The sequence below is a fragment of the Schistocerca gregaria genome, chromosome 7 (genome assembly GCF_023897955.1).
Source record: "Schistocerca gregaria isolate iqSchGreg1 chromosome 7, iqSchGreg1.2, whole genome shotgun sequence".
Taxonomy (NCBI): Eukaryota; Metazoa; Arthropoda; class Insecta; order Orthoptera; family Acrididae; genus Schistocerca; species Schistocerca gregaria.
Genome location: NC_064926.1, coordinates 63,359,059 through 63,385,411, shown reverse-complemented (window position 1 = coordinate 63,385,411; position 26,353 = coordinate 63,359,059). Strand labels below are relative to the sequence as shown.

Sequence of the window (26,353 nt, the reverse complement as noted above, 5' to 3'; positions counted from 1 at the left end):
ACACACACACACACACACAGCGGAGTGCCAAATTTACGATATGCCAATTTTTTGCTATACAGACGTAGTAGAAATAAGTGAAATCGTTCTCTCTCATGTTTGTAGATTATAGATGTCGATATTTAACGACGTGAGACGCTAATAAGTAATGGCGATTGATTGTATCTGCAGAAACTGAAGAAACAATGCATGGTACAATGGCAAGATTCTGAATACACACAGGTGCCAACGGGATAAGCAGAGGGGATTAAAATGCAAACTGGCAATGGCAAGAAAGGCATTGAGACACAAGAATCTAGAACTATCTAATATCAATTTCAGTATTAGGCAGTTTTTTCACAAGCGTGTAGCCTTGTACAGAAGTGAAATGTGGACGATATGGAGTTCGGATAAGAAGCTTTTGAATGGGTAGATAGACTAACAAGTGAGGGACTGAGTCGAATTTAGGAAAAAAGAAACTTGTGGCACAAAGTTACTGACACGGGGAATCGCTTCATCCTGAGGAATCGAGGCATTTTCAGTTGGTAGTGGAAGTAGGTATGGGAATAAGAATGGTAGAGGGAAACAAAGGATTGAATACAGTAAACAGGTCGAAGTAGGCGTAGATTGCTGTAGTTACACTGAAATGAAGACGCTTGTACAGGATATACTTGTTTGGAGATATGCAGCAAACTAGAAAATAACGGTATTCGTATACAGCACTTGCTATTTTTCTTGACAGCAAATATACTAAAAATAATAGAGAATTGATACAATGCTTCCCACTTAAAGATGAATGTAGCGTTCTCGAGCAAGAAAGTTGCTTTATACAAACAAATTACACAGGGTAGAGCGGATGTAGACAGCTGTGTGCTGTGTTGCATTATATCTTTGTTTCAGCTGCACCCATTAACTACAATTATTTCCTTGAAATTAAATGAATAGGCGTTATGTGGATGAAATGAACGTAGCCGAAATGAAATTGTTAAATCAGTTCGGAAGGGCGGAACCTAAAATGTTATTCACTACTGAAAGTATTTCCAATAGCAATCACCAACCTCCCACCCGTGTTCGAAGAGTACTTGTTTGTGATTCATTACATGTATGATTGTTTGGTGTAGTTAGAAAGTTGGCGTTCTACTTCTCAGAACGACAGTGATGTGACAAGTGATACCACATGAATGTAATGGAAAGTGACGATTTTGGAGTTTTAAAATATTACCACTTATAAACACGCTGCAATAAATGTGTTATTTAAACGTGCTCTTATTGACTGAGTGGATTCGAGTGACACGGGCGTGTGGAAAATTTCAGCCATTTAATTTTAATATTTCGCGCTGCTAAACAATAACACAGTATTCAGAATGAAATCGTTAACTCTGCAGCGGAGTGTGTGCTGATATGAAACTTCCTGGCAGATAAAAACTGTGTGCCGGACCGAGACTCGAACTCTGGACTTTTGCCAGTACCACCAGCGACTGTTTCATTTTAAATTATTTGTTTCAGTTCGCCCGCCTTTCAAATTTTCAGACTTGTTTCTTCCGCTTTATAAGGCATTTCTCCATCAATGACAGGTTTTGTACAGGAGCAAGTTCGCCAGGATTTCCTGTTCATCTATCAAGCCTTTAGTTGGGACATGAGATGGCTAATTATTTCGCTGCTTTTTCCTCCTCTACGGTTTCCTAGAAGTCGTATGCTCGTCAAACAGTTTTTGTTTTCGTGACCTCTGGAGCCGTGCAGTTCTGTCGTCTGTAACGGAAACTTTATCAATTACATTTTCAATCCGTCTGCATTCCAGAACTTGAGATCTCATTGTAGTATCTAGCAGGTTTGTCTAAATTTTGTCAATTTCCTTCAGCGACTCACTGCTTCGGATCGGTCTGTATTTAGGCATCCTCAGAAGTAGTATAACCGAAATTTCAAATTTTCGTATACAGATAGATATTTCTTCGAAGAGTTTTGCTTAGTCGTCGGTACTCATTATTAGAAATTTGCTATTTGAAGTGCCGATGACTGTCAAAATAAACGTTGCGGAGACAACGGTGACCTTCCTTTTGTGATGCCGCTTGCGTTCGAGGCTTCGCGCCTGTTGGCACCCCCTTCCCCTCCCGCCATTGTTGGCAGGCCCATCTTAACTTGTATCTCGTTGGTCCAATGATCCGTTCGAATTGGATAATAGGCGCGCTCCACTGCTAGTAACTCGACTGCTCCACAATTTTCAGCTGCGGTGCTGTAGCGTTCTGTGCAGCAGAATTTTTCATACAAGAAGCAGGCGGAGACACTGCACGATCAGAGACACTGAAACGGCAGTAAAGATGCAATTTGTAAACATGCCTCGTTAATTCAAACCAGAATACGCCGCCCACAGTTCTTCGTTTTCCCCAGTATGAACACGCAGTCAGGTCAGTGTATTTAACTGCGTTGCTCATCGTTAAAGTTATGCCAATGGTAGTCACCCTGGTCCCTACAGCCCACTAGAGGACGTTCCAGCTGTCATACTGGGCGGCGGGCGGTAGAGCTACTAAAAACTTTTTCATTAGGTTTTCATAAAAATTGACATAAAAAATTTGCTAAGTAATCATTATTTTAAAAACTTGCTGTAAGTCTGCTTTATAAACTTTTGTAAGGTAACGTTACTTCCCTACTTTATAAATCGTCATTACTGTAGATCTGGTGGCCAGTTAGAAAAACATAGACGCAAAAGTGGTTTAGGCGATTCTGGTGACATTGACTCCGAAATTAAATCGTTGTCTAGATTACGTCACTAACCACTCGCAGCTTACATTAATTTATCATACAGTCAATATCCCAGTAGATGATCATAAATCCCATTTCTCTCCCACGCTTATAAATGAAAAATGAACTAATAATAAAACGGTAAAAATGTGAAAATAAATAATAAGGCGCGCGCGGACACACACACACACACACACACACACACACACACACACACACACACACACACAGAGAGAGAGAGAGAGAGAGAGAGAGAGAGAGAGAGAGAGAGAGAGAGAGAGGGAGAGGGGGGGGGGAGAATTTTCGGTACTTGGAAGAATAGCGCGCCTGTGTCGTCTGCTACCCGCTTTCCCAAAAATCTACAACAATGTCATGGCAAGGCCATGGGAGATTCCAAATGTAGTTCCGATGTGCTGCAACATTGTACGAATATTGGCAGAAAATGTTAACTTACACGAATAACAATGTCTCAGAACATGTTGCATATATGTAGAGGAAAATAAAAATTTTTTTCATGCACCCGCGCGCGAACCCGTGTCCTTCCGTATAGCAATCCCGCGCGCTGACCACTTCTTGGCCACCCCATATAAGAGCCATATAGTGCTCAATTCTTGTAGTATTGCGTAGACTGTAGAGGAACGTACATTGACTTTGTTGCCAAACGGTGCTCCGTAAGTCATAAATGCGTGATAGTTTGGAAGGTTTTCAATATCAGGCTTCACATATTTGATTTCCATTATTGCTGGTGATGCTGAGGCAATTAGATTAGGAAATGAGACACTTAAAGTAGTAAAGGAGTTTTGCTATTTGGGGAGCAAAATAACTGATGATGGTCGAAGTAGAGAGGATATAAAATGTATTCAAACATTATGAATCACCTCGAAGGAAACGATCTATTGACACGTAATCAGCATGGCTTCAGAAAACATCGCTCTTGTGCAACGCAGCTAGCTCTTTATTCGCACGAAGTAATGGCCGCTATCGACAGGGGATCTCAAGTTGATTCCGTATTTCTAGATTTCCGGAAAGCTTTTGACACCGTTCCTCACAAGCGACTTCTAATCAAGCTGCGGAGCTATGGGGTATCGTCTCAGTTGTGCGACTGGATTCGTGATTTCCTGTCAGGAAGGTCGCAGTTCGTAGTAATAGACGGCAAATCATCGAGTAAAACTGAAGTGATATCAGGTGTTCCCCAGGGAAGCGTCCTGGGACCTCTACTGTTCCTGATCTATATAAATGACCTGGGTGACAATCTGAGCAGTTCTCTTAGGTTGTTCGCAGATGATGCTGTAATTTACCGTCTAGTAAGGTCATCCGAAGACCAGTATCAGCTGCAAAGCGATTTAGAAAAGATTGCTGTATGGTGTGTCAGGTGGCAGTTGACGCTAAATAACGAAAAGTGTGAGATGATCCACAGGAGTTCCAAAAGAAATCCGTTGGAATTCGATTACTCGATAAATAGTACAATTCTCAAGGCTGTCAATTCAACTAAGTACCTGGGTGTTAAAATTACGAACAACTTCAGTTGGAAGGACCACATAGATAATATTGTCGGGAAGGCGAGCCAAAGGTTGCGTTTCATTGGCAGGACACTTAGAAGATGCAACAAGTCCACTAAAGAGACAGCTTACACTACACTCGTTCGTCCTCTGTTAGAATATTACTGCGCGGCGTGGGATCCTTACCAGGTGGGATTGACGGAGGACATCGAAAGGATGCAAAAAAGGGCAGCTCGTTTTGTATTATCACGTTATAGGGGAGAGAGTGTGGCAGATATGATACACGAGTTGGGATGGAAGTCATTACAGCATAGACGTTTTTCGTCGCGGCGAGACCTTTTTACGAAATTTCAGTCACCAACCTTCTCTTCCGAATGCGAAAATATTTTGTTGAGCCCAACCTACATAGGTAGGAATGATCATCAAAATAAAATAAGAGAAATCAGAGCTCGAACAGAAAGGTTTAGGTGTTCGTTTTTCCCGCTCGCTGTTCGGGAGTGGAATAGTAGAGAGATAGTATGATTCTGGTTCGATGAACCCTCTGCCAAGCACTTAAATGTGAATTGCAGAGTAGTCATGTAGATGTAGATGTAGATGTAGACTGGCAATGGCAAGGAAAGCTTTTCTGAAGAAGAGAAATTTGTTAACATCGAGTATAGATTTAAGTGTCAGGAAGTCGTTTCTGAAAGTATTTGTGTGGAGTGTAGCCATGTGGCTCTGAGCAGTGTGGGACTTAACATCTAAGGTCATCAGTCCCCTAGAACTTAGAACTACTTGAACCTAACTAACCTAAAGACATCACACACATCCATGCCCGAGTCAGGACTCGTACCTGCGACCGTAGCGATATCGCGGTTCCAGACTGAAGCGCCTAGAACCGCACGGCCACAACGGCCGGCCCACAAAGGCAATAGCAACATCAGTTCACACTCATGTAATATACGTAAGGAGAGCCGATGTCTTGATATTTAACGATCTTTAAACTCTTATTTGCATAAAAATAACACGTATTTTGAGAGAATATTGACCGAAAATTTTTTTTGGATGTAAATATTCACGGTAACAACCTAACCTAACCATATTTCTAACAAAGGAGAATATATTATGAACTCACTTTCCAACCTGATGCGTCCTCTGGTGATTCTTTAGTAACACAATCACTAAATCCAAACCTGAAACCGCTAACTATGTTTAAAATAACAAATTACAGGTGTACATAAACCACAGTTCACCGATCGGCAGGGCCAGACCGAAATCCAAAACCTCTCGGTACGATTGTCGTAAAATCGGTGGGAGGATCGTTCGGTAACAAGTCCCAGAACCTCAGTGAATGGGATATTTCGATAAAGAACGTAGTACACGGATCGGTATGAACGATACAGAATAGGGCCCCAGGGGCGGTACCATGTGTAGTGTTGTGAAGAAATCAATCGCCAATTAGAAGCGCCTTATTGCGAGGTATGTGACAATGGACGGAACGTGGATTCACGACTTTGGTCCTGAGACAAAACAACAGTCACAACAATGGAAACATCCTACCCCAAAAGCAGTTCTGGGTGCAAATATTAGCTGATGGCATCGGTCTTCTGAAATGCAGAAATGGTAATTATGGTCAATTACTTGCAACAGGGCGTAACTATCAATGTACCATACTACTGCACTCTCCTGCACCGTTTGAGGGAAGAGATGAAGGAAAAAAGGCGCGGAAAATTGGCGCGCGGGGTTGTTTGCATAGGGACAACGCATCAGCGTACAAAGCCCTCGCAACACTGCGTGACTGCGGGTTAGAATTGTTACGTCATATGCATATTCTCCATATTTGGCTCAATCAGGCTTGTTTCTTCTCCCAGATCTAAAGCTAGACCTCAAAGGGCGACGATCTGACAATGATGGTACAATGATTGATGTTGTGAACGCGTGGTTGGACTCGCAATCGAAGATCTTTTATTTGAATGAATGGTTTGTAGATGTTATCTTAGCGTGCCCGCAAGTGTATTATTGTTCACCGGTATTACATTGAAAAATAAATTGATATTATGAATTTTGTAATTTTTTATTTGTTAGGCCAGAAACTTTTCGATCCCGTCGTACAATATACTTCATTGCCCTACGTCCGATTACTGGTAATGATTCACGGTGCTTTCGGACAAAAGACGACAACGGATGTCAGTAGCCATTGTTGCTCGCGGGATGTGTACCGTACCCGGAGATCAGTGTGAAGCGATCAAGGTCAGGTAATGTGGAGGTGTGAGGTAGATGCTGTTAGCCTACCTTCGATTCACATCTGACATCCAAGTCTTACACCACTCTGCAAGGTCGCATAACAAACAAAGATTCTGTTGCTTTGAAAATTTTTGATTTCAGCAAGTACTTGATTAAATCAAAAAACGTTTGATGAAAGATATATTTATCCAGATACCAGGTGCTACAGGGTGTATCGAAACGAATCACTGGATTTGGAACGCCTATATTTCTAAAACTGATAAACATATAAATTGAATTTTGTTTTTGATGAACGAGAAATTTTTTTCATATCTTTTCATGTGTTTAATTTACCCCCCCCCCCCCCCCCCCCCCCATGAGATGCACAGCATATGTCAGTGCAGTATTCAAATTGTTTCCACAATGCAGCGAACATGTCTTGAGTTACTGCTTCCACAGCTGCTGTTATGCGAACTCTCAGTTCATTCATTGTTGTTGGTAACGAAGGCACAGAAAGAGTCTTTTATAAACACCCACAACAAATAATCGCATACAGTGAGGTCCGATGTCCTTGGAGGCCAGTAACGTAAGGCTGAATCATTTAATCCAGTGCGACAGATCAGCCGTTCAGTAACCCCTTGATCTAAAAATTCCTGCACTTCGAGATTCCAATGTGGCGGTGCCCCATCCTGTTGGTAAACGACGTCGTTCGAATTAGGCTCCAACTGTGGGAAAAGAAGGTTCTCACGCATATCGACATATGTGCTTCCTGTAACAGTGTCCTCGGCAAAGAAAAATGGGCTATACACGTTTTCCCGTGAAAGTGCACAAAACACGTTAAATTTTGGAGAGCCCCTCTCATGTTGTACACTTCATGTGGTTGTTCCGTACCCCCATATTCTCACATTATGACGGTTCATTTATCCTTTTAAATGGAATGTTGCCTCGTCACTAAACACTAAGCGTGGAATGAAACTGTCATCTTCCATCTTGCCGAATACGAAATTACAGAACTCCACACATTGTTGTTTGTCACCATCACGAAGAGCTTCCAGTAGCTAAATTTTGTGTAGTTTCATGTGTAAACGTCGACGCAACACACGCCAGGCTGACACTGGGGGCATGTAGAGGTATCGAGCAGCACGGCGAGCGTATTTCTGCGGACTCCTTGTGAAACATGGCGGATGTGTTAGACGTCTGTTTCACTCGAGGACGGCCTAGCGATTTGCCTTTACTCAAACAACCTGTTTCTCGGAATTGTTCATGCCATCGTCTAATGTTCTGTGCCGTAGGCACCGCGCAAAACGAACAAAAATAGTGTCGTCCCGACACCATTTTTACTAGAAATGAAGTGCGCGCACACTACTGCCATCTATCGGAAACCATGTAAAACTCCAGTGCTTGCTCTTTCCAACAGTACTTTGTTCACACACATATCTCAAATAACGTAATACTTATGATTTTTTTTTTTTAAAAATCGAATGATTCTTTTTGATAAACCCCAGATACTGAATTGTCTATCGGTACTGGACAAAAAGCCGCTTTAGCATCTTGCTTCCTGATGTATCAAACAAAATTAAGTCCTAGCCTTAATATCGACTTAAATAGGAAACACCAGTAATGATAAGACCGTTGGAGAAAAGTAATCTCCATTTATAACACAAGTGCTCAGACTGACCGTGAAACTTTGAATTATTCTTTAGCCTAAAGAGAAAAAAAGTTTCCTGTTACAATTTCTTAATCTTTGTCATTAAACGAAACTCAGTTTTGTTCTGACACTGCACATATCTTCATTTGAAATACTTGTGCCCGATGAATTACGGAAACGTTGACCTCGTTTACACAAAATGACTAGGTATTTGTTGTACTATCATAAATTCATGTATTTCATGTGCGGTTACCAGTGTTTTTGCACAAAAGACACAGTAATTTTTTGAAAAAACAAATGTACACGCGTAACTGTTATTTTCAGGCTATGCAGTACTGTAAATGAATTATAGAAACATATTCTCACGGTGTTCAAAAATGTGTCTGCATCTGTAATTTTATATATGAATTTGCATCTCCCTTCTCAGTCTCGAAACATATGTTATTTGACCGCTGTCAGTGATTAACGATCCGGCTCTATACCTTGGTGGTCAGTGTAGCAGAATGGCATGCGAGGGGCCCGGGCTATATTCCCGGCCGTGTCGGATATTTTCCCCGCTCGTGGTCCGGGTGTTGTGCTGTCTTCATCATTATTCCATCATCGACACGGAGTCGCCGAAGCGGCGTCAGCTAAAAAGACTTGTACCAGGCGACCGGTCTGCCCGTCGGCATGTCCAAGGTTCTCACATTTCATTTCAATAATTGAAAGGGTAGGTGGTAGATAAAAAACAGAGAAAGACCAACGCCAGTGGAGCTTTCGTTGCTTTCCACTAATGTCTCCGCCAGCATTTTGGCTTTAATCCCGTTGCTCTGTGAGCTTTCCTTTCCTTTCCAATTCAGCAGGCGAAGAATTCTTGGCCGTAGTGCCCTAGGCGCTCTTGTATGGCATGTTCGACGGCGTTCCTTGTTCTCTCCGAACTTGGTGCTGCTTGAAAAACTCTCCTGGACACGATGATAACTGAATAGCTCGAAATCTGGAGTGTAAGATGGAGTCGGAAATATCCTCCGAGCCCATATTTTCGTTTATTTCCCGTTCTCGGGCCTGTTTGTGGCCAGAAATTCTCGTGAAGTAACTCTGACGTTCTGAAAGTGTCTTCCGGCGCTATATTCTCACCGCAGGTTTAATTTTATTGAAGCATGTTGGAGAGTTACTGTTCACAGCGCATTGTCAGAATATTGTTTTAGGTCGAAGTTTCAGAAGTCCGTTAACGTAATTACCTGGCAGACGCGTGAGACTTGAATTGTTCGCATTGGCGGATCCAGATATTTCCGTTCAAAAATATGCTATTGGAACTGATCCGTTACTGGTACATCTTGTTCCTAGGGAGCCAAGGGGACTTCCATTTATCCAGCGCCGCAGTATCTGTAGTAACACTCACCAGCTTCTCCCTGTTGGCTACCAGCCTACAACATCGTTACAGGCGTGTATTTTCTTCTATGAAGGTGATCGGGTTCCAGGGACACAGGTGTAGCTTTAGTGAAAATTGTTTTTTCTCGGCATCATTTTCAGTATTCTGGATTTCCGCCAACATACTTCATAAAACAGACCGGAAAGACAGGAATGATTCACAAGAGTGTACCTCACCACCGTGTTTCGGTAGTTCGAATGAATAAAAATACAGAAATTGACTGGTAAAGACACTAACATTACTGACAATAAAATCCACTCTCCCCCCCCCCCCCCCCATAAGTTATGCCTGCAGAAATTTTTATACTGATTTTGAACTTTTCTTTTGGTTTACAGTTTTGAAGCGCACTCTATTCTGTGTTTAAATGTGAAGTTTCAATAGTTTAGGTTAGTAATTGTAGGTGATTAGTAGGACTTTGGAAAATTATATTTTTCCCGTTCTTTATGTTATGCTCTTCAGTGTCTTTCTATGACATCTATAAGATATGATCAGAAATTATGAATAGACTTATGAAACGGTAGTAAAAAATCGTTAGTAAACCGTCATTTTCCCGCTCTCCATCGTTCCTTAGTTGCTTCAAAATTCAGGGAGATAAGTTTCACCTTTGTAAATAAATGAAGACTGTTAGATTTTTGCCATACGCGTTTCGCTACTTTTATTTACACAGCATATTCAGTGGCTTATAATGTGTGTTCGGTTTCACATATGTAATAAATTCTTTATGTAGTAGTTGCAAGTATATTGCTAATGTAAATCTTACAAATGCACAAGTAACAGTTGTACAACACATGCTGCATGCTGTCAAAGTTTCCATGTTAAAGTGCACAGGCGTACATGCACTGTAGAAGTCAGTGATGTGCTACCAACTGTCCATCACAAAGGAAGCGGGCAGGTGTACAGCCGCCCGTACTGTCGCAGGGCAGCACCCAGCATTACGTTTTGAAATAGTTCTCTAACCTCCTGTACACCGATTGAAGAGGAGACTAAAAAGGTTCGAAAACCAGTTCAGGGAATAAATAACCGTTTCAGAAAAGTGACTGGTTGCAGTTGCATTGGTACTAATGTTACAAATGTCATCTTTTTTCTTGTTTTTCAGGATAGAAACAAATTTTACGGCTGATGTTTCGGAATGTTAAATCATCATTTGATGTTAATTACGATTCTCTGTGTTGGTAGTTCTTGTGTGTGGTTCTGGAGATGTCTACTGGGTCCCCGTACTCTCGATGGCCGATTTCTGGCGTTTTTTCGCGCACAGAACGGTGAAAAATAAAATAAACTCGTAACACAAATGAGACTAACACATTCCACTAATAGTATCACTCATCTCTTTCGATACAGAGAAAATGTACACGTTGATACCCAACGCAGACACGAAAAAACTAATTGAAAAAGCCTACTGACATACAGGAAACTACCTGCAGATAATATTAGAGAAATAACCGAAACCCTCAAAGCAATCACATCACAAAACTACCTCCAATTTGAAAAGGAATTTTACTTACAAAAAGACTGCCTTTCAATAAAATCCCCATAATCACGAACATTGGCAAATATTTTCGACAGTCATATAGAAAACACAATCTCAGATACAATAATCAGAAAGAAAAGATACAAAATTGTTGACTGGTACAGATATGTGTATGATTTAATGTGTATGGCATATGAACCAATGTAGAAAATAGATAAACTTCATACAGGCATAAACAGTATACATAAAAATATTCAATTCACCATGGAAAAAGAAACACAAAAGCAAATACATTTCTTGGGTATAATTGTAAGGAGAGAACAGCAATAAGCATACATCTGACATCATCAGAAAGCCAACAGCCACAGGCGCAGTTATGCATGCCACATCAAACTACCCACAAAATAAAAATAATTAGTGGCCCTTGGACACATGTTTCAAAGACTAAATAAAATCCCACTTAACAAAGAAAATTATGGAAAAGAATTACAAACAAAACCACTCATAGCTACAAACAATGGATATAACATCCATATAATACAAATACTGAACCACCAAATCAGGACACAACTAAAGAAAAATGAAAACAAGCAGAGAAGACAAACCCCCGAATACACACACTAGAGCACACAAAGCAGCACAGAACAGCAACACTCATAATATAACTAAAAGAAAGAAATGGTACACTTTTACAAACACAAATCAACACACAGAATAGCAAATATACCAAAGAAAGAAGGTTTAACAATTGCTTACAGAACAAGACATACTCAAGTCACATTTAAAATCGACAATAGACAAACCAGCGAAATACGAAGAAGCAGGTATGTAGCCGATCGAATGTCAAGAACGTCAATTAATACACCTGTGAAGATGGGCATAAATTTCAAAACCAGGTACAAAAAACGTATAAGAATATGTAAGTATGAAAATAGTCATTTTATCTTTGCTGAACACTTGATACAACATGAAAATGAACCACCCAGCATGGAACAGCGCGTGAAAGTGATTAGAGTGAACAGGTACAACAAAAAACTCCAGACATTAAAGGACGTTTTTCATATACAAAGAGCCCTAGCAGTGAAAAACAAAGTAATGAATTACCAAATCAATATGACCAATAAATCACAAAAAGAAATGGAAACGAAACCAAAATATATAATTAATGAATACTCTCTCTCACTCACTCACACACACACACACACACACACACACACACACACACACACACACACACACAACAAATATAAAACCAAACATAACAAAAACAGAAGACAAAAGATGAACACACAGCGTCAGTTGGCAACATTACACTGGCAAATATACACACGTTCAACACACGCTGATGAGCGAAAGTGAAGTGTTTTAATAAATTTGTGTGAAAAACGCCAGAAATAGACCATCTCGGGTACAGGGACCAAGGAAACACATATCCAAGACCACACACATAAACGAACAACATTGGAAATTGTAAGTAAAAAAATGGTTCAAATGGCGCTGAGCACTATGCGACTTAACTTCTCAGGTCATCAGTCCCCTAGAACTTAGAACTACTTAAACCTAACTAACCTAAGGACATCACACACATCCATGCCCGAGGCAGGATTCCAACCTGCTAATGGAGAGCTGCATCAAACCAGTCTCAGGACTGATGACAACAACAACAACAAACAACCGTAGGGTCGCGCGGTTCCAGACTGAAGCGCCTAGAACCGCTCGGCCACTCTGGCCGGCTAATTGTAAATAACACCAAATGATAATTTAACCTAGCGAAACTCCTGGTACAAAAATTGCTTCTAACCTGAAAAACAAGAGAAATGCTTAAGAAAATGTAACATAGTAACATACTTGTAAGTACTACGTGTTGCAGTTATGTATGTAAAAATAAACGTGTATTACAGGCTACTGAAGATACTTGGTAGATAAAAGAAGCGAAATGCATACAGCTAAAAACATTCACTTGGTTCCAAAGACGTTTTTAAATGTTCCATATTTAAATACCACCAAACTGTTTTCTTTTTTGCCAAAATATACCAAAACTAAGTAGGTTCTGACGACCCAGACTTTATGTGTTACATTTTTAGGTGTACAAGTTAGAGGCTGTAGCTCATAGTGGGAATCACTAACTTATCGCATGATATAATGAGGTCTGTAACTTTCCCCATTGATTTAAATCAATGGTTCAAATGGCTCTGAGCACTATGGGACTCAACTGCTGTGGTCATTAGTTCCCTAGAACTTAGAACTAATTGAACCTAACTAACCTATGGACATCACACACATCCATGCCCGAGGCAGGATTCGAACCTGCGACCGCAGCAGTCTATTTAAATCAATGCCCATTCGCCGACAGTGTCTATAATGTTTGTGTGTATTAATGCATAGAGGCCGCTGTCCGAAAGAGCAGACACTACATATATGTAATTAAGGCAAGGTCGGCCAGCGATATCTTCGGAGCGGATGGACACCAGGCTCGAACTCGGGAGTAACGAGGATAATGTGCGAGAGGCACTACATCAGTAGCATGTGGATAAGTCGAGAATTTGGGTCTGCCGGGAGGCGGTCTAGGATATTCCGTGCAGTTGCGATGACGTCTGTGTCCTGATAACACAGTGGTCAGCGCAGCTGTTTAGTAAGCTGGAGACCCGGGTTCGAATCCCAGTCCGGCACAATTTGTCTACTTTCCTGATAAATTTAAATCTATGCCCAGTCGCAGTCAGTGTCTGTAATTGCTTTGTGTCTTAATTCATATTGGCTGCTATATCACAATGGTGTGCGTTCTATCGGACAGCTCGTGTGTATTTATGTATAATGTAAATGTCTTGTGACTAGGGCCTCCCGTCGGGTAGACCGTTCGCCTGGCGCAAGTCTTTCTATTTGAGGCCACTTCGGCGACTTGCGCGTCGATGGGGATAAAATGATGACCATTAGGACAACACAACATACAGTACCTGAGAGGATAAAATCTCCGACCTAGCAGCGAATCGAACCCGGGCTCCTGGGATTGACGTTCTGTCGCGCTGACCACTTTTTTTTTCATGCGATTTGTAAAACGTCGGCCAAGACTTCTGAACGATAAATGTTCGCTATATTCGTCAATGTTTTCGCGCCTTTCACACTTTTCAACATACTGTTTCACCATTCTCGAGTAAGTGTAAACTTGTTTACAAAGGTCTCGTAGATGAACAGTTTCCTTATTTGTGATCCTTTACTTCAACTTGGCATGTGGCGTATCTATTTTCGCCGACAGGTTAATATTCTAGACGAGCTGAGAAGGCCTTGTACAGCAGCGTGAGAAACTCGTTGTGTCCTGTAGCCAGTACTGCTTGCTTGCGGAGCTGCGCTCTAACTATTCTCCCGAAGCCATTCTTAAATTGTCGCCCTACATGGGTATAATGAGAGTGGCTGTTGCAGTCTGTGTACGATGGAGGGGTTGATCACAAAATGCTTCATTTTTTATAATGAAACACGACAGCGTTTATAGGTGTATGGATCTCACAAAACAGCCAACTCTGGAGGTCTGAAATTCCTTCTCAGCAGTTACATCAAAGGCCTGTGCGTGGTGTAAAAAAAAAGTGTATGCTGTACAATTAGAACAACGCTGATTATTGGACAGATAGTTTCCCTCCAAAGTCTCTCTGATAGGTATGAGGAAAATGTACTGCAACTTGTTTTTCAAAGTGCAAACAGCCGTGTAAAAGACTAGAACATGTCTCCCAGCCAGCCATGTATACTACCCCTGCTCTCTATTGGTGTCGCCTGGGCCTGAATCCGGCTGAAGGGGCGAGACGCTTTTCTCGTCAATGTTTTCGCGCCTTTCACACTTTTCAACATACTGTTTCACCATTCTCGAGTAAGTGTAAACTTGTTTACAAAGGGTCGATCTTTCCCTAATCCTCGTAAATGGGCTGTGGCCGGGGCCTGCACATCGCATTTAACAGGAAGAGTAATTTACCCACGACGACTGGAACTTCCACAGTCCATTGCAGAAAAGGTTCTCAGTGTCCTGGCAGGAGGTAACATTGTACCTGATTGGCTGGAATTCCTAAAGGGTAAGCACTGTCGCGTAGTTATGTGGAATTCTTGAAGTTGAGAAGTCAAAGGGGTTGAGGCGAGAAGTGGTGGTTCCTCTCCGGTGGGTGTGTTTTTTAAAGCGCTTATCCTTCCGGAAGTCTAGAGTCAGTGATCAACGAGGCTATTTTTTCGGCTCGCAAAGGGTGCAAAACATTAGAAAGTGCGCGGGCGCTGAATTCTGCGCAGGCAATTTCCCATTTTTCTCAGAGATTTTTTCGGATTAATGAGCATCGACTTGTGCGGTAGAAAGAGTCGTCAGAGCAGCGTGAGGATGCATTAGTGTAGCTGGAGGTGGTGATGGATAAAAGTGATGGGGTTAATTGATATCAAGTAAATTTCTGTTTATTTGTTGCTAATTTGAGAGATATATTTTGGTGTGACTTTTTCCCTAGTGAATTTGAGCTGTATTACTGTTCAGTGGAAATTATCGACGGCAGTAACTAGGTCCCGATGGAGGCGGTGTATGAGCTGTTGGCGCTGGACAAATTCCAGTCCAGTGGTCAGTTCTCGGAATCCTTCGTCAAAGTTGTTAGATAGTTACAGGGCTTTCAATTATTGACTTCAGAGTCGTGATGTTCAACTGTATCTCGCGGGTGAAAGTGAGGCTGGCGACCTTTGGAGTGATTTTATAGTGCACCACATGTCATGATCGCAGCCTGCCTAGGGTGCCTATACTGGAGAAAGAGCTCACGTTGTACATGAGGGAACATAGCGCATTGAACGTCTGAATAACAGGGCCTCCGGAATGCAGATATACCAAAGGAATTGTCCACGATGTCTTATCGGAATTCCCGCTAGGCCTCAGAGGTTCAGATGTAAGCACGAGATTCCTTAATATGTCGCGTGACATCAGGTGGTTCGCCTTTCTTGTGTTTACGCGTATAAGGCGAAGCATCGTGATTCCCCTCCCTTGCTCGTCGCGTCCCCCCCCCCCCCCCTCCACCCAAACTCGTCCTCCCGGAATGCAGTGATAGTTCGGAGCGCCGTCGTCGTTGGCGCTGGTGCTGCCTGTGTTTTGGTGTGCTGGCCAGATGCTGGTCGGTTGACCTTGGCCCCGGTGTTTGGAAACTGCGCGCAACGCAACACACGGCCTGGACTGGACTGGACCGGACCGCCTGCACTTCTCGGCGCTCAAGGGCGCAAGGCGAGCGCGAAGATAATGGCTGCGGAAGACACAACTTCAGTGCTTGCTGCAAAATACCCCTTGCGTTTAGCGCGTTCCGCAGAGCGGAAACTGTTTTGCTCATGCTATGAGACACAGACTCGGGGCGAAAGAAAATTGCTTTAAAATCTTTCACCTACAAAAGTCACGCAAAAAAATTTTAAATTCACATACGGTATAGACACCTGTCGTGGTTCTAAGCACGTAAAAAAATCGTTTTTTTAGTTAAGTAGGGCCATGTTTTCCCTTACTTTTCTTCCTTAAAGGAGGGTGTATTCTTGTCTGCGAAACACTTTCAGATTAATCATGTCTCCCAAACTATTGAACTCTTCAAAATAAATTTGTTTCCGTTGATTACCAAATTACTTCGCTCAGCAACTCGTCTTTCAAAAGCTTCGTATAAAATTGCGTTTGCCTCAAGATATGGCGTTTTTTTGCGATCTACAAAAACCACATAAAACTTCAGAAATTTATGCCGGTTCTTAACTTTTATTGGAGCTGGAGTTACGTTTGTCTTCGAAATGAGTGAAATTTTTGCCCCCGTTGAAATTTCATACTTAACCCTTAAACCAGCGTGCGGTCTCAAGCGAACTACAGGGAATTTTGTGTGTGTTTTCTTGGTTTGGATGTTTGTAGCACTGCAGTTCTCACCAGGGAAACTCAACCCCCCCCCCCCCCCCTCCTCAGATTTAGTGGTAAGAGGGCCCACAGTGGAGAGCCGGTCATAAGCAGAACACAGATTAAGCATGAAAACGAGAAGAAGGTGCACTGAACTGCGAAAAAGAGCAAAATGTAAACAGTGAACGGTCCCAAGACAGAGGAAGTCCAGCAAGTATTAACCTGTAATATGAGTGATGATGTGGTTAAGCATTCACGGTGTTGGACTGCCATGCCTTCCTCTTACCAATTTTCTCGTTGTTCGCTTTATTCACATTTGTCTCAGTGTCGTGGTGTAACGTCAGTTTGCAGCAGGGAGGTGTAAAGAAGGGACCTATAATGATAGTTGATTGTGAACAACTTGTCAATTAGCAGCCGAAAGGAAGTGGCTTTCGAATGGGAACCCCAAACGTTTGGTGACAAGACGACAACATTTGTGACAATACGTGTCATATGATAGGAATCTCTTATCGACGCACTTAATTCGTACGCCTGGTGAGTGACATACGCCTCCTTGCCCGATTTAGGTGATCGTAAGAATGTGAATGTGATCACTCCCAAGTAAATGATGAAAACGTAATAGTTTGTAACATAAGCTGCAACAAATCAACACAATAGTTTCACAACCACACGGTTTCTCTGTGTTCTGTCAAAACATATGTTTCTAACGATTTTGAAGTTGCCTTCCGTTTTGGAAGTTTTGAATCTCGAATTCCTTTGTTGTAACGTAGTTCACACCCATTCATTTGTTGTTTTCATTTTTGTCAGACGTCTGTGTGGTACCTCGCCTGCTCTCACTATTCATCACGTTTACGTGCAACGATAACTATTCTTACCACATGACTCATATTCTATAACCAGTGTAACTGCCAAGACTACAGAAAAAAACACATTTCAATGACCGGACGGGCAGTTCTCAGTTGTGAAAAAAAGTTTCATAAAGTTGTGAAAATATAAATAAATATGTGACACGAGGTAGTTTTGAACACGGCACCTCTGCTTTACAGTTCAACACCATTACCACTATTTTTTCTTTTTTTGTGTACCTATCTTCTCATTTAGACAAGCTTAATCTCCAAAAATAAAAGAAACTAAATCAAATAAGCTCTTAGTTGGCACCACCACTTTAACTCTGCCATAAAAAAGAAATGAACTAAACCTTTTCAGGCGTTGCCCCTAACAATTCCCTCACATTTCCATTTTTATTTTTTATTTATGTATTTTTTACATGGTTACATTTAGGAAACGTGTACAAATGAGAATTCTAGTAACTGAGTGTCACAACAACAAAGTGGAATTCAAATCTTAACCACGACGCCACTGCTGTTCACCTTCCACCAATATTGCTCTTGATAGCTTCGACCGTTCATTGTTTCTATTATTTATATATTTCAGCACACCTTCTTTCTGTTTTCATGCTTGATCTGTATTCAGTTTTTGATGGGCTTTTTTATCTCATGTTACCACGAAATCTAAGGGGAATGTGACGGGGAGTTTCCCTTGCCAGTACCTTCCAGTTTCCATTGAGCTGTGGAACACAATGACTGTGCTCTAACAGCTGGTAGCCTCATCAAGTTGCTGCTCCCAGACAAAGACTTCGAAATTATTGCCCCGCACGGATACTGTCTTAACAGAAGTCGCTATACTGCAGTACCGAGATATGTTTGCAGCATGGATATGTGATGTGCAACGTATAACACTATCACATCCGACTTGACTGGGCAAGGCACGGTGCATGCGATTGTCTGTCAGTGCCTTCTCAGTGTTCTCAGGAAGAAAGTATGGAAAATATGTGTGTAGGAAAGCGGCCAAACGTGTTTGTTACTGGGTTTTAATATAATACGAAGATAACTGGCTACGCGGTAGTTTTAAATTAGTGAATTTTAACAAAGACTTATTAAAATCTATTCATTTCCAGGCAGTCGAATTTCTCCGGATACAAGAAGAAATAACCCTCCCCCAAGGACGCCTCCGGAGGCCCATAAAACTGACAGATCCGAGGAAACCCGGACTTACGGCAGATTAAATTGACAAAACTACGCAACATTGGATGGCGAAATGATTTACTGAGCTTACAGTGAACACAGTGAAACATTTAGAAAATATTAAAAATTATGTTTGTCATTGCTAGTTAGAGCACTAATGCATTTTTGTTACCTTTAATTTTTTGATAAAAGTCGGTGCATGTTGCAAACTTCAAATTACGACTGCATAATTCAGTTTTTATCGTATCAACACAAAATTTTTCTCCATCGTCAAGTCATTAATGATTCATGTGACTTAAGAGTATATCTGCATGGGCATAGAACCGCCATTATCGTTTAGATAATATTTTCATGTAAGGCGTTTCTTATGAGTTTAAAAACGTTTTCCACAAAAGCAAGTTTGTGAACTTAGAAGCTTGACTTTGTAATTGTTCCAACGTTTTATTTAGTATACAGGTATTCATACAGACTGCCAAAATTAGTGATGTGAATGTAATTTTTAAAAATACACAGCAATCCTTGCTTCATGCTTCGGTACCGAACGTCAAATACAGGGCTGAAATGCCGAGCAGTTAGGTAACAAACTGAACACCTGGCAACCCAGATGGCTGTATTAACAGCTGGTAAGTTTGTGCCCGTGGAACAAGATTGACCCCATGATACTGTGTAAGAGATTTTTCTAACGAAGTATTTTCTGGTATCCTAGATTGAACGGCGTTCTTGCAATCAAGTGAAAGTAAATGACCCTAAACTGTGTGAATGGGTACGGTCATATGCTCGGTGAAGTAGTGTGTGAGTTCAGCTGCACCCATGACTTGGATCTTGGTCGAGATTACCGAAGCGAACAAGACAGTTATTCAGAATAAGGCGCGGAATAGATAAATGAATAAAAGGTGGAAAAGGAAGCGGTATTAGGAGCAACTAGAGCAAAAGACAGGAAAAAAAATCTGTGCTATGTTAGTTGTGACACACTAATACGCAGTAACTGCGCAAGAAATGTTTTTAAGGACTGGTGTATAAAACTCGTGTGTGGTTGGTTGCTTCGTAGTTAAAGTAGTTTACAATTTACGTTATTTCATTGCTAAAGTTCCAGTTCTTATAATCCATTAATAATATCCGAATTTCAACAGTTTTTTGAGGTAAAACACAATTTCGTTGCACACAGAATTTTTTTACTTGAAAATATTTAACAAGAAAATGTTTGCAGTTCATTTTAAGTATGTTCACCTTAAAATATAAATAACTAATAATATTAAATTGATTACAAGGGATCGTTTAATTTTCTTACTCCTAATTTTTAAATAAAAATCTGAGGGCCTTATTAGGGTGGCAACATAGTCGATGCCAACAATGCTAGTATAACTCGCGTTTGTCAGCGACTCCAAACTGGTTTCTTTCCGCACGTTCGTGGAAAAAATTTCTTTGGGGAAACGGAAACCTTCTGGAATTTTTTGGGGAATAAAATTTCATAGTGGGGAAATTAGGGAAGCATTTATCTTCCTAGCCTTACACTAATGCCGTCTCTGATACTTTAGTTCAAATAACTCATTCTTAGGTTTCTAGATATTCTCTCTCTCTCTTTCTTTCTTCAAATTAGTCGATGCACCTTTGCTTTTGTGGGAGACATTTGGTTCACCAGGAAGTCACCTCTCAAATGACATAACAATAGTGTATACATAGGCAGTTTCGATTATTTGGATTGTCTATCGACTCTCGTGGTCGTATCGAGTTCTGATGAGGTGCTATTTCGGATTTCGTCGTTTTAGTTGAAACTTTCATTTGATGGCTTTCCATATTATAACGTATGTTCTATGAATATATGGAGTTTCGATTATTGAGAATGGTACAATTAAAGTTAGGCAACGAGAGAGTGGCGGTTAAGAGACTTCAGGAGATGTGAATAAATACCACTATGCTTAGTGGATAGAGGTGTCCAGTTGCGAACTGAGGCGTAACTCGCGCTCTAATGGTAAATCAGTAGAACAATGACGAAAGCAATGTGGCACCCCTAGAGCAGGTTTTTTTGTTTTTCTGGTCAAGGTATTTTTCCGATTTACAAATTAAAAATTTTAGTTTAGATACAATTTTCTGATATGTGCGATAATTTCACGTCTCTAAATACACAACTCCATCTCTTCAAGCTGCCAACACTGCTAACAAACAATAGTTTAAAAGAATAAATAGCTTTAAGACATTTGGGGAGAAGTTGCCAAAATGGTATCATTTTTGGGGATTTTGTGTTTGCTATGGGGGAATTTCGAAAACTCAGTCTGCCGTTGCTGTATTGCAGATAGTAAAGCTCGTTCTGAAATGCTCACTAATGTTAATTGGACTGTGAGCCACTTTCCGTTTCCTATCATTTCTTCCCCACTTTTCAGTTTGTCGACAGCAACATATGAAAGCGAATTTTTTGTTGCTGTTGTGGTGTTCATTCCAGAGACTGGTTTGCTCTCCATGTCACTGTATCCTGTGCAAGCTTTGTCATATCCGAGTAACTACTGCACCTTACATCCTTCTAAATCTGTTCAGTGTATTCATCTCTTGGTTTCACTCTACGATTTTTACCTCCCACGCTTCCTCCAGTGCTAAATTGGTGCTACCAAGCGACCCCTTCTTTTAGCCAGGTTGTGCCACAAATTCCTCTTCCCCCCAATTCTATTAAGTACTTCCTCATTAGTTATGTGATCTAGTCTAAACTATTTATCGTCCATATTTCACCTCCGTACATGGCTATACTCCAAATACTTCCAGAAACGACTTCCTGTCACTTAAATCTATACTCGACGTTAACAAATTCAGAAACGCTTTCCTTGCCATAGCCAGTTTCCATTTTATATCCTCTCTACTTCGACCATCATCAGTTATTTTGCTCCACAAATAGCAAAACTCGTCTACTTTAAGCGTCACATTTCCTAATCTAATTCCCTCAGCATCACTTGATTTAATTCGACTACATTCCATTATCCTCGTTTTGATTTTATTCATGTTCACCTTATATCGTCCTTTCCAGATACTGTCTATTCTGTTCATCTGCGAATTTATGAAACTAATATTAGCCGCAGGGAAAGAAGTTGGGCGTTATGGTTATGTAATTAGTCATAATGCTGCAAGTGGTCAAAATAGACTAGGCAGAGCTTGGGAACGAAACCAAGTATAGTAGAAGAAGGGATTGGAGAAGGCAACCGAAGGCCACGTTCTTGCAGCGTATAGTGCGAAGTGGTCGTTCGCGTGTATGTCAGGTATTTGCAGAGCTAAATATCCCCAACGTAGTTTGCTGGTTTCCGTAGCCAATATTTGCCGTTCACAGGCGTTCGGCAGAGCACCAGCAGTTTTAGAGTGGAATATATGTTTGCAGGCGACGCGCACGCATCCAAACTTTACACATTCGTCGCCAAGGTATTTGGAGGGTTCTTACGTGTGTTTTCCTCGCAACTGCAGCTCAACGTATTGTACATTTATACTGTGTAAATCTCTGTAAGACGCCTGGCAGAGGGCACTTGTGCTACGTACAATTCATTATACTGTATACAAGTCTTGGTCTGCCTCTACAATTTTTGCGTCCCACACTTCCTCTCATTATCAAACTGACTCTCATCGTTTAGACAAATTGTGCCATAAATTGTAGAACGGAAGGTAGCTGCAGCATTCGAAATGGAGTCAAGAAACACGTTCTGTGGATGATCTAAATGTATCTGTATAATAAGGTTCAGGATGAAGAAATACGTTAGTCTTTCTTTGCGAAACTGAGCTACTGCTGCAGCTCGGTTCAGACTGATCATACGCATCTGTTGAGAGGCTGAAGCTGGAAAAGATAGTCCAGAGATATTAGCATTCAAAGTGTTGCTGTAAAGGGAAAGAACCACTTAAGTTATTCAGGGGAGAGAAGCAGGCAAGTCAGTGGTGACTCATCAGGTCTTGAGAGGGCAGAGCAAACAGAATTCTGATGCAGTAAATTGGTTGCAAGGAAAAGTAAGAAGAAGGTAGCTATCTGCATAGACTTTGCAAAAACATATCCCTGCCAAATATAGCAACCAATGACGTTTAGCGTACATCAAGCAGCAGTTTTCGACGTATTCGTTCAATACCCGTGTTCTTTCACCAGGCGAATCTTTTATTTACGTTTATCCTGAATGCATTGCGGGAAAGTGAGCAAATAAAGTGAGGTTATTCCTTTTTCACTTCGTCACTCATGTGGACACTGAAGATCTCCCTACACAGTGTGTCCCAAGAGGAATGGCCAATATTTAGGGATATGACAGACTGGAACGTTCGCTCGAAGCAAAAAAATCTGGTCAACATGGGCTATGGAATGCATGTCTTAAAACCTATGAGCACTTGTTCAGTAGAAGAGATGTTTCATACCCGGGTTCCCGGGTTCGATTCCCGGCGGGGTCAGGGATTTTCTCTGCCTCGTGATGGCTGGGTGTTGTGTGATGTCCTTAGGTTAGTTAGGTTTCAGTAGTTCTAAGCTCTAGGGGACTGATGACCATAGATGTTAAGTCCCATAGTGATCAGAGCCATTTGAACCATTTTTTAGATGTTTCATATAGCGAAGATTAACAAGTGTTCGTTGCTCTTAGGATATGCTCTTTAGAGCCCATGAAAAGTAAAAAGCGTGCAGTATAAGAGATTTTTTTCACAGTGTGGAAGATGTTAGTGTTCATAGCTCTTAAGACAACTTTTAGATCCCATGTTTACTGGACTTCTTTGCTCCGAATGATCGCTCCTGTCACATCCATGAATACTGATCGTTCCTGCTGGGACACTCTGTAAATATTGTGATTCTCCTGGTGACCAAAGTAGAAACTTTACCGTCGTTCCTTTACTCTCGATCAAATTAGTGACGCGAAGAAGATAAAAGTTACATTCCCAGTGCGTGGCCGTAAATAAAAATGTTGGAATATGAAATGCAAAGGCACTAATGGAAACTATTGAATATTTCAAGGAAATGACCGAAGCATCCAGATGTAATCCATCTCCTGTGACTGTGGTCAGGGTTAATCAAAAAATGGAAGATACTGTTGGCTAAAGTCGCTGCAATATATCCATTTAAAACCCAGTGTATTAAGATAACATCATCTGAGTCCAGCCACTGCCGTGTGCTGAACCATTAAACAACTTATCAATCGATAAGCTGTTTGAACTGCCCATACCTGCTTAGAATGGTATGTTTAATTGCAGGGTACCTTTCTTGCCTAGTACACTGTAGCTATGCAGTTATCTTCTGTTCGCTGAAATCTGTGTCGAAAAATTCCGTTATTTATTCTAGTTCTCCTAGCAATTCCCAGACTAAAACATAAAGAATTGCAAAGTGTTATTAGAGATTTCCGTTTCAGTGCTGCGATGTTTTTCAGTCAGCCGACCTATAGCTAAATAGAAGTCATATGAATACTGTTGCTGTGTTATCCCAACTCATGAGTGTTACAGAATTATTGCGTCTGTTTCATTCCGTTTACACAGTGACGTCTAACTATATTTTGGGAAGTTGCCTCGTTCTGGAAACACTCCGGATATCTGTAGCGATATTCCACATTCGACACACCCAAGATGTTCAATTTATGAAATAAAAAAGTATTCAGTGTGCTTACATGTTCATGTAATCACTATCCAAACATTACAGTCGCCTTTTCTCGACTTTCACAAAACTTGCTGGCCCGACATTTCTTTTACCATTATATAAAGACGCGAGTACCATCCATCTGCAGCACTTACGAACTGTGGCGTGTACGTGATGTACGGAAAGAGCGTAACGCGGGACATTGTTTTAAATCGAGCAGCGCGAAAAATTTGTAGTGTTTGCATATCTTACCTACATTATGGACGCTGTGCAAAATAATTGTTAATTGTAGTTTTTATTTTAGATATACTGTGACTAGACCTGTCATCACTTAAACTGCCGAACCTGGACAAATACAGGGTGATTCAAAAAGAATACCACAACTTTAGGAATTTAAAACTCTGCAACGACAAAAGGCAGAGCTAAGCACTATCTGTCGGCGAATTAAGGGAGCTATAAAGTTTCATTTAGTTGTACATTTGTTCGCTTGAGGCGCTGTTGACTAGGCGTCAGCGTCAGTTGATGCTAAATGGCGACCGTTATTGAGTACGGCAGAAGTGAATCGACGACAGTTGTTCAGCGTGCATTTCGAACGAAGTATGGTGTTAAACCTCCTGATAGGTGGTGTATTAAACCTTGGTATAAACAGTTTACAGAGAATGGGTGTTTGTGCAAAGGGAAAAGTTCTGGACGGCCGAGAACGAGTGATGAAAATGTAGCACGCATCCAGCAAGCATTTCTTCGCAGCCTAGGAAAATCGACTCGCAGAGCTAGCAGAGAGCTGCAAATTCCACAATCAACTGTATGGAGAACCTGAACGTCAACCACCCGAGGCGATGGATCGGCCGCCAGGCAGCCCGAGACAGAGCACTTCCATCACTGGCCTCCAAGAAGCCCTGATCTTACCCCCTGCGATTTTTTCTTATGGGGGTATGTTAAGGATATGGTGTTTCGGCCACCTCTCCCAGCCACCATTGATGATTTGAAACGAGAAATAACAGCAGCTATCCAAACTGTTACGCCTGATATGCTACAGAGAGTGTGGAACGAGTTGGAGTATCGGGTTGATATTGCTCGAGTGTCTGGAGGGGGGCCATATTGAACATCTCTGAACTTGTTTTTGAGTGAAAAAAAACCTTTTTAAATACTCTTTGTAATGATGTATAACAGAAGGATATATTATGTTTCTTTCATTAAATACACATTTTTAAAGTTGTGGTATTCTTTTTGAATCACCCTGTACTTAGAAAACGCCAGACATTGGGGCCAATTCGGGTTATTTTCCCGGACACATTTAGTCCGCCAACAATAAATTCGTTATTTAAAACAAAACGAGAGAAATTACCTACGCGGCTGTGGTCATTTCATAAATTTTAGTAAAGATTTGTTGAAATGTATTTTTTTTCCAGTGACTCTGATTCCTCCAGATACAAAAAAAAGTAGTGTGGTTGGTTGGTTTGGGGGATTAAAGGGACCAGACTGCTATGGTCATCGGTCCCGTACATGTGTGTCACGGACAGTTGTATAAACACGTCCCCCCCTCCCCCCCCCCCCCCCCCCCCCCCGCACCTTCGCCCTCCAGGACTCCCTAAACTTTAACTTGGACAAATCAAGGGAAACATATAAGGTTAGCCCTAGCTGTAACTGACCTGAAAATGGCTAGCGCCGAAATCTGTAATCAAAGACTGAAAACAACTGCAGTAAAATTTTTTGCATAGATCTGGTTTGTTAAAAATTAATTTCATAGATTTCCAGTTCCTCGTTTTCTGGTCTTATTGCAGCTCAATTTATAAACCAGTGCAATAGCTCATTTCAGACGTACAGTTTCAGGACTCTGTGTAGAATCCCTTGTAAATATTTAATACCGGTACAGCTCCGATGCAGCAGAAATTACACTACTGGCCATTAAAATTGCTACACCAAGAAGAAATGCAGATAATAAACAGGTATTCATTGGACAAATATACTAGAAGTGACA

General features: G+C 41.2%; 1 protein-coding gene across 11 annotated transcripts in view; it reads left to right on the top strand.

The window, feature by feature from the left end:
- The window catches only part of LOC126282073 (uncharacterized), a 431,343-nt gene that overhangs the window by 990 nt on the left and 404,000 nt on the right, over positions 1-26,353 (top strand). The gene's annotated exons all lie outside the window — the stretch shown is intronic.